The sequence below is a fragment of the Alnus glutinosa genome, chromosome 13, assembly GCF_958979055.1.
Source record: "Alnus glutinosa chromosome 13, dhAlnGlut1.1, whole genome shotgun sequence".
NCBI lineage: Eukaryota > Viridiplantae > Streptophyta > Magnoliopsida > Fagales > Betulaceae > Alnus > Alnus glutinosa.
This window is the reverse complement of record NC_084898.1, coordinates 5955465-5971798: the sequence shown is the minus strand read 5'-3', so window position 1 is coordinate 5971798 and position 16334 is coordinate 5955465.

Genomic DNA, 16334 nt, shown 5'->3' with positions numbered 1-16334 from the left:
CTAGCTTCGCCCAAACTACAACAGCAGCAACACGAAACTGCAAATTAATGGGGTAAGATATGTTTCTTCACCCTGTCCCTTGCCAACAAGAGCCTCGACAAATCCCCGAGATCGCTTGGCTTGATCGTCTTCTTGATAACCCAGGGATCAACGCCCAGGTTCAGCTCCAATGAAACACGGCTAGGCATCTCTTCTCCTCTAACTTCGCTGCAACTAGGTTTCATTCTTTTGATTCTACGGCCAAGGAGGTTTTCATCTGCTTCTCTCTTTTCGGTTGTGTAAGAAGCGCAACCGACCTTCAATTCCAACGAAATCTCCTCCGATCCATGTTGGCTCTCGGTGATCTGATCAAGCCCTTCAGCTTCACCGACTTGATCAGCTTGATCATCGTTCTGATCTGGAAGACCCATAAAATTATGGAAGATGGGTTTTTTCTCGTTACATTCAGGAAAGGAGGAACTGCTCTCATTTGTTGTCTTGTCCTTAGAAAAAAGAGGTAGTTCCGGTGAAACTTCTCTATTTTCATCGTCGTTTCCTTCTGGCAAAGGGTGAGAACCACTGGGTTGGCCGGGGAGTCGTGGAAAAGCCTCCATCGATCAGACCCAGAAAAAAGTTTGTGGTTTTTCTTGGAGGTAAATTATATTGTCGATCTCTGTGAAGACAAAGGTATGAGGGGAGGCCGCCCTTATATAGATTTTCGTAGTACCAAATCTTCACGCAACGTACCAATGCACTGCAGAGTGGCGCCCTATCTTTTAAGAGTAATGATTTGTTGCCACCTTTTGATACAACTTTTTACCGCTTTGTTTACGTGGCAAGGTGATCCCTTACTACTTTTTAAGTTTTAAAAATAAAATAAGATGGGGGACCACCTTGCCACATAAGTAAGATGATAAAAAATTATATTAAAAGGTGACAATAAATCATTACTCATCTTTTAATTATAAAGACGGTCTTTGTTTGTTTGTCACAAGTGCTTTATTGAATTATTGGTTCATGAACGTCAAAAGAATTTATTGACCTAATTTCCAATCTCAAATATCATAAATTAATATTATTTATTTTCTCAAGTTCAATGTTATATTACTAGTAATAAATCTATATAAAAGTTTTTTTTTTTTTGCTACTTAATTTTATTACTCAATAAAAATAAAATTTTCATAATTCCTTTTGATTGCACTGATAAGTTTTTATCTTATATCTTGCTGATGAAAAGGTGTAGGTGGCTGTGCCTTAAAAAAAAAAAAAAAAAAAAAAAAAAAAAAAAAAAAAAAAAAAAAAAAAAAAAAAAAACAAATGTACCATCATGTCTTAAAATATTGAAAGCAAACGATGGAAGAAAAGTCTAAAAGACCTCATAATATTGAAAGCAATCTCTTTTTCTCTCGTTTTTCCAAGTCAATTGTAGGACCCAAATATACATATATTTGTCTTTCATATTGAATAAAAACAAGATTCCAACGAGAAACTTTTGAATCGATAGTTAGTTAAATATTATATAGGGATCGGCTCGAATTTTCGTCATTAATTGATGTTGTCAATTGAAACGTGGGATAATTGAATGGTACCTAATTAAGGTTGTCTACTAAAGTACTTTTAAACACCGGAATTTGACCTCACAGTATACTCAGCCACAAGTTAAATTAAGGATTTTTTCGCACTCAATTTAGATAAGAGTTAGGAGGCCGGCGCGCACTTTTTTGAGTGATTTTAAATTAACTTGTAAATTAATCATTTTTTAATTTACACATTAAAAGAAGCATTCAATTCGTTATAAGGTGATCGAAAAGTTTCGATTGCAGAGAAAACACGATCTCTTTTCTCTCTCTTTCCAGTCAATCCAAATGCAGTAGCTCCGTTCTCTTTTTGATTCTCTTGGCCTTTTTCGTAGTGCCAAATCTTCACGCAGCCAATTCAATAATTGTCACAACTCACACGTGCTTTATTGACTTTTTGGTCCATGGTCATGCAAATATATATGCAATTAATTTCCAATCTCAAATATCATAAATTAATCATATATGTCATAATCAAACTTTTAATTTCTATATAAATAGTAGTCGGACTTTTTAATTAATTTCTTTCTGTTAAAGCTAGATAATTAAGTAAATTGCTCTTAAAAAGAAGAAAGTTCCTTTACTTTTTCTCAGCCCAGATCTTGTGCATGTGACAATGACGCAAGAAAATATACGTTGATTGGGTGAATGATAATTTGTTTGGTGGAAAACTCCATGATTAGGGCACGCTGAAATGACACTCGAGAAGCTCAGTCAAATTGTTTGCATAAATTAAGACACGTCATCAAAAGGCGAGAGAATTTACACAAGGAATGCCCTGTATGATGTCTCATCTGCCTGATTTCTTTTTTAATAAACTAAGAGAAAGATATTTTTTCTTCTTTTGTTCAACAACCGTTCAATTTCATATATATATATATATATTTCAAATTTATCATTAAATTTGTAAAACTCACATGCCAAATCCAATTGTAAATTTAAAGAAAAAAATTGGACAAAATACGAACAAGAGTTAAAAGAATAACATGTCCCTTTTAAGAATAATTCTAAATGTCATCATTCATGATCACATTAATTCTAAATGTCATTATTCATGATCACATTGAAAAAAAAAAAAAAAAAAAAAAAAAAAAAAAAAACCATTAATTCGTGATCCATGCACCCGCCATTGACTTCTCTTAAAGTCGGAGAAAAAGGAACAAAAGCTAGCTGTCACCTGTCCTTGGTTCTTCTCCATGGGCACAGACAACACCCAGCCTACGTCTAAAAACGGTCTGTTCAATCTCTGAATGTCCCTCTCTACACACCCACATGGAAGATGAATAGATAAATTTGTTCCTAAGACTAATATTAGATCTTCCTCTTTACTTTTGATTTATGACTTGTTTGGGTGTGTAATTTTTTTTTTATTATTATATTAAAAATACAAATATGGAGATAACTCTTTCTTTTCTTTTCTTTTCTTTTGTTGTTGTATTATATAATATGCATATTGCAATCAATGCAATGCAGAGTGGCGCTCTTTCTTTTAACAACAGTCTTTGTTTGTCACGTACAAGTGCTTTATTGGCTTATTGGTTCATGGCCATGCAATATGCAATTTCCAATCTCAAATATCATAAATTAATATTATTTATTTATGTAATGCATGTCATAATCAAACGAAAAGGAGTGGCGGTGCGCTTTTTGCCTTTAATTATATCTTGCTGCCTTCAACAAAAAGTCCGACACAAGCGAAGAATTGGCATGTTTGAATTCCGGCCTAGATTGAAAGCGATAGTTCCAGTGAATTTGACACAAGCAAATAGCCGCCACTAGCTAGCTAACTCACTTCTCTGACGCTCGGTAAAAAAGTTATTATTCTGAGGTTAATCGACAAGTAATTTATTAAAAAAATAATAATAAAAAAATTATCCTAAAATTAAAATAAACTTTAAATTTGATAAAATTATCAATAATTAACAACGGTTAAAAAAGGTCCATAAGCTAGACTATAGTTAAAAATTTGACCTTTAGCATAATTTTACCAAAAATGGCAAAATCCCAAAAATCATAATAAAACGAAATACAAAATAAAATAAGTAGGCTGTCAAAAATCTGGCCCAAATCGAGCTCAGAATCACTTCCTAAACAATAAATGAAAAGTTACCATAAATGAAAAAAAAAAAATATCTAAAATTAAAAATATTCTTCAAATATTTTGTACGATTCTTTCCATTCTCTGGATAATCTTATTCAAAAAATAATCTTCAAATATTGTGTCTAATTTTCTCCTGCATCAGTCTCACCGGGTTGAAAAGAATTCGTCATCGAATTCGAATCTTCTTTACTTCGATCTTTTGGATGGCCGATTAATTCATTCCATCCCGTATTTCTTAATATCAAAGTAACTTGAAACCAAAAGATAAACAAGTTGCAACCCATCACAACGACTAGCCTCACATTAAATTGAGATAAATCAATCTTCTCACGTCTTTCATTTATTTTCTCCAATTCATGCTCCATAAAAAGTCTTCAAAGAACTATCAATTCTTTCTTGACCACAAAAATTAAAATTGTTAGCTAACACGCCGAAGCCAACATCCAACTTATTACTAGGTGGATTTGATAGAAATCTCTCAATCCTAATGAAATCAACATAACTAATTTCCTCATTACTCAACTGAAATCCCTCGTTATGTGGACTTTCATCAAACACATGGTAGTCATTATTTTCTTCAATAATTTTTATTTCATCAACCAGAAAACTTACCTCATTCAATAAATCATCTTCGTCAGGATAGATGTTATCACAAATTGTTGGAGAGACCCAAACTAAATCTACTACAGATTTTTTCTCTTGATCATACGACAAAGAATCTCCCATAAGATCTTCATCCTTGATATCAATATCATAAATTGGTAGAGAATCACAATCCACGAATCCTTGTGAAGGATCTTCAACATCATTATGAACATCTCCATGTATGAATTCCTCATCAACGAACTCGTCTTCTTGGAACCTTTCATCAACAAATTCTTCATCCCGACTACGATGTTCTCGATATGAAGCAAGATTGTGATACGGGTTGTCGAAGGCGGAATCGGAATCGGAATCGGAGTTCTCCATCTCACGATTGTCGACTTCCTGTGCCGCTTGGCACTGGGCCAACTCTGCAACTTGCCTCTGCAAATCCTCAATCATCACATCCTGAACGTTACGATCACGGTGCAGAGCTTCCTCATTCGAAACCTGTCCACGACGACCACCACGACCACTAGCCATCGAAACTAATGAAGAACTCGTCTCAGAAAAGTGTTGAAACTTTGATACCAATTGACGCCGGGCAGAATAGTGATTATTCTGCATGCTAATCAACAAGCAGCTTGCAATGAAAAAAACAAGAAAATTACCCCCAAAAACATAAACAAACTCTGAATTCAATAAAATTATCAATAATCAACAACTGTTGGAAAACGCCAACAAGCCGGGCTAATATAGTTTAAAATTCTACCTTTAGCATAATTTTGTTGCAATTTGGTTTTAAATCACATTTTTGACATGCAAAATCCCACTTCTAAACACTCTAAATTTCAACTATAGATAACATCTCGGGTTGCAATGATCATGGAAACTTCCGTAACTTCACGATGCAAAAGTGGAGTGGGGGCACAATTTATGGTATGTTGGGTGTACGGTTTTTTTGTATTATATTATATTTAAAATTACGAATGCCAAAAAAATTTATTTTTTTAAATTATGTTTAAATGATTTAGAAAACTTAAGACAAAATTGAAAAACTTGAGTAGAATTTAAATTTAACAAAACAACCCAGACATATATTAGAGAAAAGTAATAAAATATAATAAAAAAATATGTTACCCAAACATACATTTAAGATTTACAAAAACATAGTGCACAGAGTCGGCGATCATCTGATCTTCCAGCAATTAGCATTATACACGTGAATGCCATTTTCCTTTTTTTTTTGAATTTTCTATAAAAAAAATATTGAAAAACATATTTTTCTTATTTAGGTCAGTTTTTTCTCCACTTTTTTATGCATTTCCCCGAAGAAGAAAAAACCAATTATACTACTTTTTGCATGTACGTACGACAAATTTAGTTTTTCAAATATTTTTAAATTCAATTCAAATTCTACTAAGATTTTATCAAACTTGTTTTAATTTTGTTTCAAGTTTTCAAACCATCAAAACATAATTTCAAAAACAAATTCTCTCGGTATTCACAATTTTTCAAAAAAATTACACACCCAAATATCCCATAATTTCCAAATAAAATTTAAAACAACTTTTGAACCTCACTTGCGATTGTGGCTATTTAAATCGAGTTTGGGCTTAGAACGTAATTATATTTGATCGGTAGGGAATTGGGCCGAGAGGGTATCCCAGCCCACCTAAACCATAATATTGGCTTGCAAACTCAAATCCCACTAGGACAAACCCAATCCTTTGAGTCTGTGTGTAACAAGGTATTTGCTCCAACAGCTTCGAGATCAAAATGAATATCAAATCAGTGCCCCTTTAGCTTCTTTAACTGCCTTGTGTGGCCCATTGAGAGGATCGAGTCACTTGTTTGACCCATTTCTTACATTTTTATAATTATTTTAGTACTATTTTAGTTTGGTTTGGGTCTATTGTTGGGGAGTTCAACCATTTTTTCATTTATAGGATTGTCTACTTTTTCTTTCTTTTGGATAAGAAGTGGGAATGATCCTCCCCTTGTAACCCTTTTTCCTTATTCAAATACAAAAAAGAAAAGAAAGGAAAAGAAAAGAATATTCAATCCCACAATATCATTAACGCCTCTAATGCAGAGGGATGGGATTTCAAGGCTTTTGTTAGGGTAACCCACAAATCAGTGAGGCCGAAACAGACGCTTGAATGGTGGAATCTAAAACATTATAAAAGGAAAGCTTGAACCATGTACAAATGACTTTTGATCGTCAGCTAAAAGCTCACTCTCATTTACTTTTAACAACTATATACAATAGCAGTAAAATTAATGGTTGATTCAAACATAATTTTAAAAACACAAGTTATATCAGTATTCGCATTTTTAATATAATACAAAAAAAAAATCACACACCCAAACGGGTCCTAAGCAGAAGAGATGATCTAATATTAGTACATTTGTTAAGGTCCAATTATAGTCTAATGAGATTCTGAAAAAAAAAAAATAATAAAAAAAAAAATCTATTTATTTCTTCTTTGAAGAAGACTCTGTGTGTTTGGGTATTGAATTTTGAGAAATAGAATTGAATTCTAATTCTAATTCTATTTACAAATATCGAGATAAAAAATTGTGTTTAGGTGTTGAATTTTGAGATTGAAAAATATTATATTTTAATGGTAAGAAATGATTGAAAGTTCCACTTTTTTTTTTAATTTCTTTTTTTTTTTTTGATTTAAATTATTAATATTTTATTATTTAAATGTGGGATCCGCGTGTTTTATTAGTCAACTTTTCCTGCGCGTGAGTCCCACCATTAATTTAAAAGACAACCTTGAGTGGACTCAAAATTCAGGTCAAAATTCGAATTCTTAGGCGGGCTCGGGTGAGTTTTAGAAAAAACACACGAGTGGAAAATTAGGCGGGTGGATGAGTTTTAGAAAAAACACACGAGTGGAAAATTATTCCACTCTGTTGCCAAAACATTAATTATCTCTACTTTTGTCTCCCCAACCTTTCAAAGCAGAGATAATAAATGACTGATTGTACTGGGGTGACCCTTCTGGGTCAGTCCAGGTCAAACCTGTCGGTTGAACCTCCGAGTTGAGTAGGCGACCACGTGACTTCGGATATGAGTATTTCCCCAAACCAAAAAGTCAATAAAGCCCTTGTGAAGATTTGGTTATAATTAAAAGAAAAAGCGCCACTCTATCTGCAGTACTGCATTGGTTGCGCGAAGATTTGGTACTACGAAAAGGAAAATGATAAATTTACAACAACACCACAACAACTGCACAACACCTCCTCACATAGGGGTGGGGCCCAGTGTGTAGAGCCCACCCCCATGTGAGGAGGTGTTGTGCAGTTATTGTGGTGTTGTTGTGTAGGAATCAAGACCCCTACGAAAAAGGCCAAGAGAATAAAAAATAGAACAAATTCTTTTCCGTACGGCTCCCGGCCTGACCTCCTCCGATCCCTATATAACTAAGGGAAAATTCCACCGTTGGTCCCTGTGGTATTCTATAATTATTTTTTACTCCCTATAGTTTAAAAAATTACTAGGAGGTCCTCGTGGTATGTAATAATTACAAATCGATCCCTGGCGTCAAATTCTGTTAAATTTTTTAACAGATTCCGTCAAATGCCACGTCAGCGACACGTGTCGCCATCTTACGGCGACACGTGTGCATCTTAATAAAAAAAATATAAATTTATTAAAAATAAATAAAAATACTTATTTTTTTTTAAAAAAAAAATCAAAAAAAAAAAAAGATGAACGGGTGGCTTGGCCACCCCTTTGGGGGTGGCCTGACCGCCCCCAGCCACTAGGTGTGGCCGCTCGCCACCCCCAGTGGCCGGAGGGAGTGGCGCGCGGCCACCCCCAAGCTACAGGGGGTGGACTTCGGGCCACCCCTGGAAGATCCAGGGGTGGCCCGATAGCCACCCCAGGCAACTGGGGGTGGCCGCGCGCCACCCCCAGACAACTCCGGGGTGGCCGCGCGCCACCCCCTGCGGCCTCTGGAGGTGGCGTGCGGCCACCCGTTCAATTTTTATTTTTTTTTTTTATTTTTTTTTATTTTTTTTTTTTTTTAAAAAAATATTTTTATTTATTTTTTAATAAATTTATATTTTTTTATTAAGATGGCGACACGTGTCGCTGACGTGGCATTTGACAGAATCTGTTAAAAAATTTAACAGAATTTGACGCCATGGATCGATTTTTAATTATTGCATACCACGAGGACTTCCCAGTAATTTTTTAAACCATAAGGAGTAAAAAATAATTATGGCATAGCACAGGGACCAACGGTGCAATTTTCCCTTTTAGTTAAGGTCAATTTGGGTTTGTGATTTCAAAAAGTGCGATTTAAATTAACGATTTTAAAATGTGTAATTTGAAAAAAAAAAAATGGTTTTTAAAAACGCAGTTAAGCGTTTGGCAAAATCGCAGTTTAACCTTTAAAATTATGCGTTTTCAAAAAAGTATCATCTTACCTGCGATTTGAAAAATCGAATTTTTTACGTTTTCAAATCGTAATTTTTAAAAACGCAGTTCTCAAACAATTTATATTCTACGATTTGGTTTAAAATCTCATTTATTGTCTACGAAATTGCAATTCTAAACGCTTCCTTAGCTATATTGGGTTCGGAGGAGGCCAGGCCGGGAGCCGTACGGAAAATAATTTAGAAGTTAAGTTGGGTTATTCCGATTCCGAATCCGAATCCTGTATTTCCGTTCTTTTTTAGTCTTTCTCATCCTCTTGGCCTTTTTCGTAGTGCGTGCGCCAAATCTTTGCCGTCTTCACGCAACCCATGCAATATTATTGGAGAGTGGGCGCTCTAACTAGCTCCTCCTTTACCGACAGCCTTTGTTTGTCACGAGTGCTTCATTGACTTCTTGGTTCATGATCATGCAAATATGCAATTTCCAATCTCAAATACATGTCATAAATTCATAATCAAACTTTTAATTTCTATATAAATAACAGTCAAACTTACGGAATTAATTTATTTCTGTTAAACACGGTTTCCATCGTTTTCTTTGGTTATGCTTTTAAATGTGTTTTTGGGATATTTTGGAAAAATTATTTTTTGTGTTTTTAGCTTATTAATATTTTTTTTGAAAAAAAATAGCCGAACCTTACTTAGGTCCACAAATTCTATTCTTTAAATATTGATTTTTTGGAAGAGCCCATTAATTCATGATGCACGCAGCCGCCATTGACTTCTCATGATGACCAGAATTTAAAGTCGGGGCAAAAAGAACAAATCTTATAACAAATCTTTCAGGCCCAATCTATCAATAAGCGATACTTTTTCCATTAATTTGTGCAAAAACAATAATATAATGTCAGAGTCCTGATAATTATTTGACAAGTAACTAATAAAACTCACATCAGGAACAACAATCTGATTGGAATCCGAGTTCTCAATCAGCGGCGCATTTGAAAAACTCCGGTTTTTTCCAGTGCTGGCAATGAACTGTGGCTGCCCAGAAGTCGCCATCTCTCTTCCTCCGCACAACACGTCTAGAAGAAGAAGAAAGGGCAAGCTTCAGTTTAGTGACTGTTTGTTCGCCAAAAAGTGACAACACTATAAACCAAAATCCTAACAACATACAGAAAAAAAAAAAAAAAAAAAAAAAAAAAAAAAAAAAAACAGGAGGAAAAACAAAATAGAAATGTTTGGTTGGAGAAGATGAGATGCAATATGCAATTTGGGTTGCTTTTCTATGTTGTCTTGGTAACCAAACGGCGGGCTCCGAGAATGATTCGACACAAGATTCACAAACCTTGAATTTCCAGAAGATGGGCTTAAACAACAATGTTGAATATCTCTCTCTCTATCTCTCTCTGGCTGTCCTTTTAAGACTGAAACTCACTGATACTCCAGTTCCTATTTTAAATATTATAGTGGTGCATTATACTATAATATTTAAAATATTATAAAATTACTTAAATTTTCGAACTGCCAAATTGTATTTAAAATCAAGCAACAAAAACAACCGTCTATCCCATGTGCTTATATAGAAAATTAATTTGGAAATATTTCTTTTATATACATATATATGTTCCTACAGTTGCTGAGATTCACTATGATGCCTTATTTATAATAAAATCGTATCGTTTTAACTTGTTAGGCATCCTTATTGCTATCATAAAAGAACTATGAATATGCTTATTGGATATGCTTACCATCAATTAGTAGTCTTATCAGTTACTCCTCTTTAGGACTTTGCATCTTCGATACCCAAAATCTTCATAAAAAAAAAAAAAAAAAAATGTTTTTATCTTTTTATCCTTACAATTCTACACAAATTCATGTGAACACGATTGAGTAATGCTAGAGATTATCTTTTTATCATTCTAAAGTTGACGTAGCTTTTAAACTATTATCGGATCAAAATCCAATGATAATTTTTAGAGTCACATCAATTTGTGAGGATAAAAATATGGTCTTTAACATTACTCAAACACGTTTAGTTTGCCGAATAGACTTTTTGAAATGGAATCGTCATTGTTATAGAATAATCATTCTTTTTGTTTGGCTGCACACTATTTTTGAGAATGATTATTTTTTCTAAAAAATGAGATAAATTGATATTCTAAGCAGAATATAATGAAGTTTTTTTTTTTTTTTTTTAAAAAAAAAAAAAAAAAAAAAGCTCTTTTGTTTTTTTTTTCAAACCCAGTGAATTTGGAAAATATTTAGGAAACTTCGAGTTGTGGAATAAAGACAATGTGGACTTGATGGGTTGGTACATGTAAGACTAAAGTGATGCTAGAACAAACCGATTACCGGTGAAGTGGGATGTACAAGAGGAACGTGGTTCCTGATAGGCTGATATTATTGAGATGAGGATTCAAGGGGCATAAGGGAATATCTCTCTCTCTATCTCTCTCTGGCTGTCCTTTTAAGTCTGAAACTCACTGATACTCCAGTTCCAGGTCAGGTCACATCTGTCTTTCTTCCTCCCTTTCTTATTCGTTTCTTGACCGAACAAGATTGCCTCTTTTGTTTTCTTCTCCGAAACGTAAGTACAGAGTATCTTTCCTCTCAAAGTCAGCTAAAGATAACAATGTTGACCTTTTCTTTCTCTTTTTTTTTTTTTTTTTTTTTTTTTTTTTTTTTTTTTTTTTTTTTTTTGACTTTGTAAGTACACATAATTTGACGGAGTAAAACTAATACAACGTGTTTTAAATAGTTTATGCTTTTATATTTTAAACGGTTAATATTATAACTCATTTAAAAACTTGTTATATTAATCGGCAGAGAAATGATTGTAATAAATTATTTGTATATTACTTTTTTAAATTAATCATAAAATTTATAGGTATATAATAAAAAAAAAACATGTGATTCTCACATGTTTTTAATGAGTTTGGGGAATGTCCTTGTGCAATTGATCATAACCACTAGTTGGAATTTTTTTATTTTTTTTTCACCCTAAAATCCAAAAGGGGTGAAGATGGTCATTCTTACTTTTGATCTGAATGAAAAAAAAAATGGATGGACTACTAGTTGGATTAAAAAAAGCATTATTGCTTATTAATAACCGATAACATTTTAAGAGTAAATAAAGACCTATTAATTTGAAATGTAATGTAATCATTCAAAAATGTTAATTTGTTAAAATTACATTATAATATTGGACCACATCCACAAACTAACTATTCAAAGGCCTATTAATTTTTGTTGGGATCATTAGATTTATATATAATTAAAGCATCATTTCTACACAGGTCAAGTAAACTTTTTGCTTCGCAGGCAAATGTGACTTCAAAAAGATTAGAACTTTAAATCTTATAGAAATATCATGATAAACCAATTTCAAAATCCTTACCACTTGAATCAACTCTTTAAAATTAGATGGGAAAAGTACACATAACCTCCTCAAACTACCACTCAATTGTCAATGTACCCCCTAAACTACCAATTGTGTCAATCTCCCCCCTTAAACTACCAGAAAATGTCAATGTCCCCCCTAAGACCAACAAAAAGACAAAAATGACCCTAATTATTTTTGAATAAGACAAAAATATCCTCATAAATTCAAAAAAAATAAAAAATAAAACTAAAAAACTTAAAAAAAAAATAAAAAAAATTAAATAAAAAACGAAAATTTTTTTTTAAAAAAAAAGAACTAATTTTTTAATTTTTTAAAAAAGTAAACAAAAAATAACTGATTTTTTTTTTTTAAAAAAAAAACAAATGAAAATAACAAAAAAGAAAAGCCAGTTTTTATTAAATTAAAAAACGAAAAATAACAAATTTTTTTAAAGAAAAAAACCGAAAAAACAAAAAATAACTGAAATTTATTTATTTTAAAAAAAAAATAAAACAAATGAAAAAAAAACCAATTTTTATTAAATTAAAAAACGAAAAATAACATTTTTTTTTAAAGAAAAAAAAAACGAAAAAAAAATAATAACTGAAATTTATTTATTAATTTTTAAAAAAATAAAACAAATGAAAAAAAAAACAGTTTTTATTAAATTAAAAAAACGAAAAAGAACAATTTTTTTAAAAAAAAAAATAATAATAAAAAACAGTTTTAATTTTTTAATTTTTTTTGGAATAATTTTTGTTATTTTATATTTTTTTAATATTTTTTTTTTGTTTTTATTTTATTTTAATAATTTTATGAAGGACATTTTTGTCATTAGGGGGACATTGACATTTTCTGGTAGTTTAAGGGGGGAAATTGACACAATTGGTAGTTTGGGGGGTACATTGACAATGATGTGGTAGTTTGAGGGGGTTATGTGTACTTTTCCCAAATTAGATACAGTGCCAGAGCACTAAATACCATCAAGACTTGGATTAACCAACCCATGCGGTGAGTCCATTTCATGTCATTTATGGGAGAAATTTATGTTTACAAATATGCACATAAATGAGTAGGAGTGAGCAAATCCCCGCAAAACTCGCCCCGCCCCGCAGAAACCGCCCCAACCCTCCCCGCAGAGCCCAAAACCCGCACCCATGGTGCGGGTTTTGGGGCTGTTTTTGGCCCCCCCACGCGGTGCGGGGCGGGTTGCGGGGGGGACCCTTGAATTTTCTCGGGTCCCCGCCCCGCCCCGCATATTTAAAAAAAAAAAAAAAAAAAAAAAAAAAAAAAAAAAAGAAGGGAAGAAAGCGGCACGGAGAAAATGCTTCTAACCTAACCCTAAACAAAGTTAACAAACGCATCTCTTCCTTTTCTTATTTCCAGTTCTGCGGCTTCTGCCTCTTCCTTTTCTTATTCTTCTTTCCTCTTCTTTTGTTCTTCTCGCCGCTTCCCCGAACGGAGACTGAGGAGATCGGGAGAGAGGGAGATGCGAAGAGAGATGACCACGGCGATAGGGGGACCACGGGACCACGGCGAAGTCTCTTCGCTCGACCTCGTCGTCGGTGGGGGACCACGGCGAAGCTGCAGAGACGGCGCGAGGGATCCGCAGACCTTCCCATCTCGGTCTCGGAAGCTGTCCTACTCTGGCCGGCCGCCCATCTCCTGACGGTTTCTCTGCCGGTTCTCACCTCCTAACGGTTTCTCTCGCCGGATCGGACCGTTCTCTCAACGGATCTTGCTGGAGCTTTCACCGGCTTGCTGGATCTATCTCGCCAGAGGTGTGCCGACAGAAGCTGAGATCTAGAGGGAGATCCAACCGTCCGGAGGTCCGATCTGGTGGGTCGACGACGGCAGATCCGATCTGGTGGGTCATGCAATTCAAACAACCTAATTTGAATGATTGAACTAACTTGCTCGATGCATGGTCTTTGAAAGATCAGCAATAGGTTTTCCCTTATCACATATGTTTCTCTGATTATATAAAAAAATAAAAAATAAATCAAAGATCAGCAAATCGCAAGAATGCTATACATCGTTAGCAAGCATATTATTTGGAATAAGATTACATTGTATACATTTTAAGTTTTTTTCTCCTTACATTTTAATAGATGTTGGGATTTTAATTAGGGTTCAATTGCAACTTGCAATTTGCAAGGGTGACAGGGAGTACAAATAATGGATTATTAATTTGGATTAGTAAATTTTGAACATAGGGATACTTAAAAAAAAAAAATAAAAAATAAAAAATAAAAAATTGAACACAAGGGTCAAAACCCGCGGGGATCCCCGCCCCGCAACCCCGCCCCATCTATACCCGCCTCGTGCGGGTGGAGGGGGTTTTCTGCGGGGTGCGGGTTCACTTTGGGGAACCCGCACCTCTGCGGGGCGGGGTCAAAAAATCCCCATCCCCGCCCCCCCCCCGCCCCATGCTCAGCCCTATAAATGAGTTTATTAAAACATAAAGCAGTGATAGAGATAAAGATTTGGTACAACATTAAACAACACATTATTTATGGGACCACTACAAAAAAAATTGGTTTTTGCCACTTGCAATTCGCCACATGTACAGTCACTGTACACGTGGCGAACTGTTAGCCACGTGCAAGTGGCCACGTAAATACACGTTGTGAATCCGATCAACACTAATTGCACAATTAGCCACGTGTATTATTATACACGCAGCAAATTGTGAAATTTTTTTTTAAATATTTAATTCTGTTTTTTAATTTCTTTTTATTTAATATATATATATATATATATATATATATATATATATATATATATATATATATATATATATATATATATATATATATATATATATTTACTAAAATTCTCCAAAATTATTTTATTTAAAAATATCACAAAATCAAATTACACAAATTAATCAAAACAACAATATTTAAAAATTTGAATACCATTTACTAATAAATGTATTCGTTACTAACAACAATAACTTACACAACAATATTAACAAATTTAAAAATCTTGATCTAATAAAGTTATTCGTTACTAACAAACAAAAAAAATACACAAAATATCTACAAATCTGGAGGACGTCGCTGCGGATCACGAGGTGCAGTCCCGGGCGTGAACTCGCCAACCGGCGATTGTCCCGCAAGAGATGGTGTAACGGACGATGGAGTCCCGAGAGGGGATTGTTGGCTCAGCAATTGTCCAACAGGCGACACCGGACCAATCGTTGTCGCATTACCTGCAAGTTAAAAAAATAATTAACCTATATAATATTATATGCAAATTTAAACAAGTAATGAGAACAAATTAAAAATAAACCTAAGTGTATACATAATATGAACCATACCTGCAGGCGCACTACTAACAGACGACGTACTACCTATGTGTGCAGGTGAAGACTGCTGAGCACCAGGGCATACGAACGATAATCCTGTAGAGGACATGAAGGCCTCAAACTGTCGCATGCGCTGCTCCACAGCATCCAACTGTCGTAGGCGCTGCTCCATGCTGTCAGCCCGCTCTCTCTCGGCCCGCACTATGCCCTCCAACCCGTCATTCCTCTCTCTCTCGGCCCGTAACATGATATCCATCTCCGCAATTTTGTTGGCAGCCCAATCTTGAGATGTGCCCTCGACCAGTCCCCCCCTGTGTGCCTATACGAGAGATGAACAATTATTTATCTGAAAATTACCTGAAAATGAACAATTAAACTTCTTTTTTTGTTCTTAAAAAATCCAAAAATTGTTGAAATAGTACCGCATACTTATTTATATTTTATTGGTTTGCATCATTGATTTTATGATGAAGTTAATAAAATAATGGTGAGATTGTTTAATCTGTTCAAATGTTTTAGCATAAATTGCCACAAATAATAATCCACACACCAATTCGTAGTACAGTAAAACATATTACAAAAAAGAAAAATAACACAACTGTACGAATATTTTTCATGCATAACGACCAACCACATCAAAACACATAAAATTACACAACAATAGATATTCAAACCCAACAAAATTAACAGCATTGCATAGACCATTATTAATTGCTAAATCCACAATTATTATATGAAACTATTAAAAAAATTAGAAACAGATTTTAAACAAATTAATTTAAATGCACCAAGTTTATTATAGCCAAAAATAAAGAAAAAAAATTAATGCTAAAATTACTCACAAATATTTTTTTTGGGTTTATTCTATGCTCCTTAGCCAAAATGTACCTGCAGTAAAACATATTAGTCCCCAAATAATATCCCTCCCAAAATAGCAATTACGTAGAAGGCAGAGAGAGAGAGAGAGAGACCGGGAGAGGTTTCAGAGAGAGAGAGAGATGT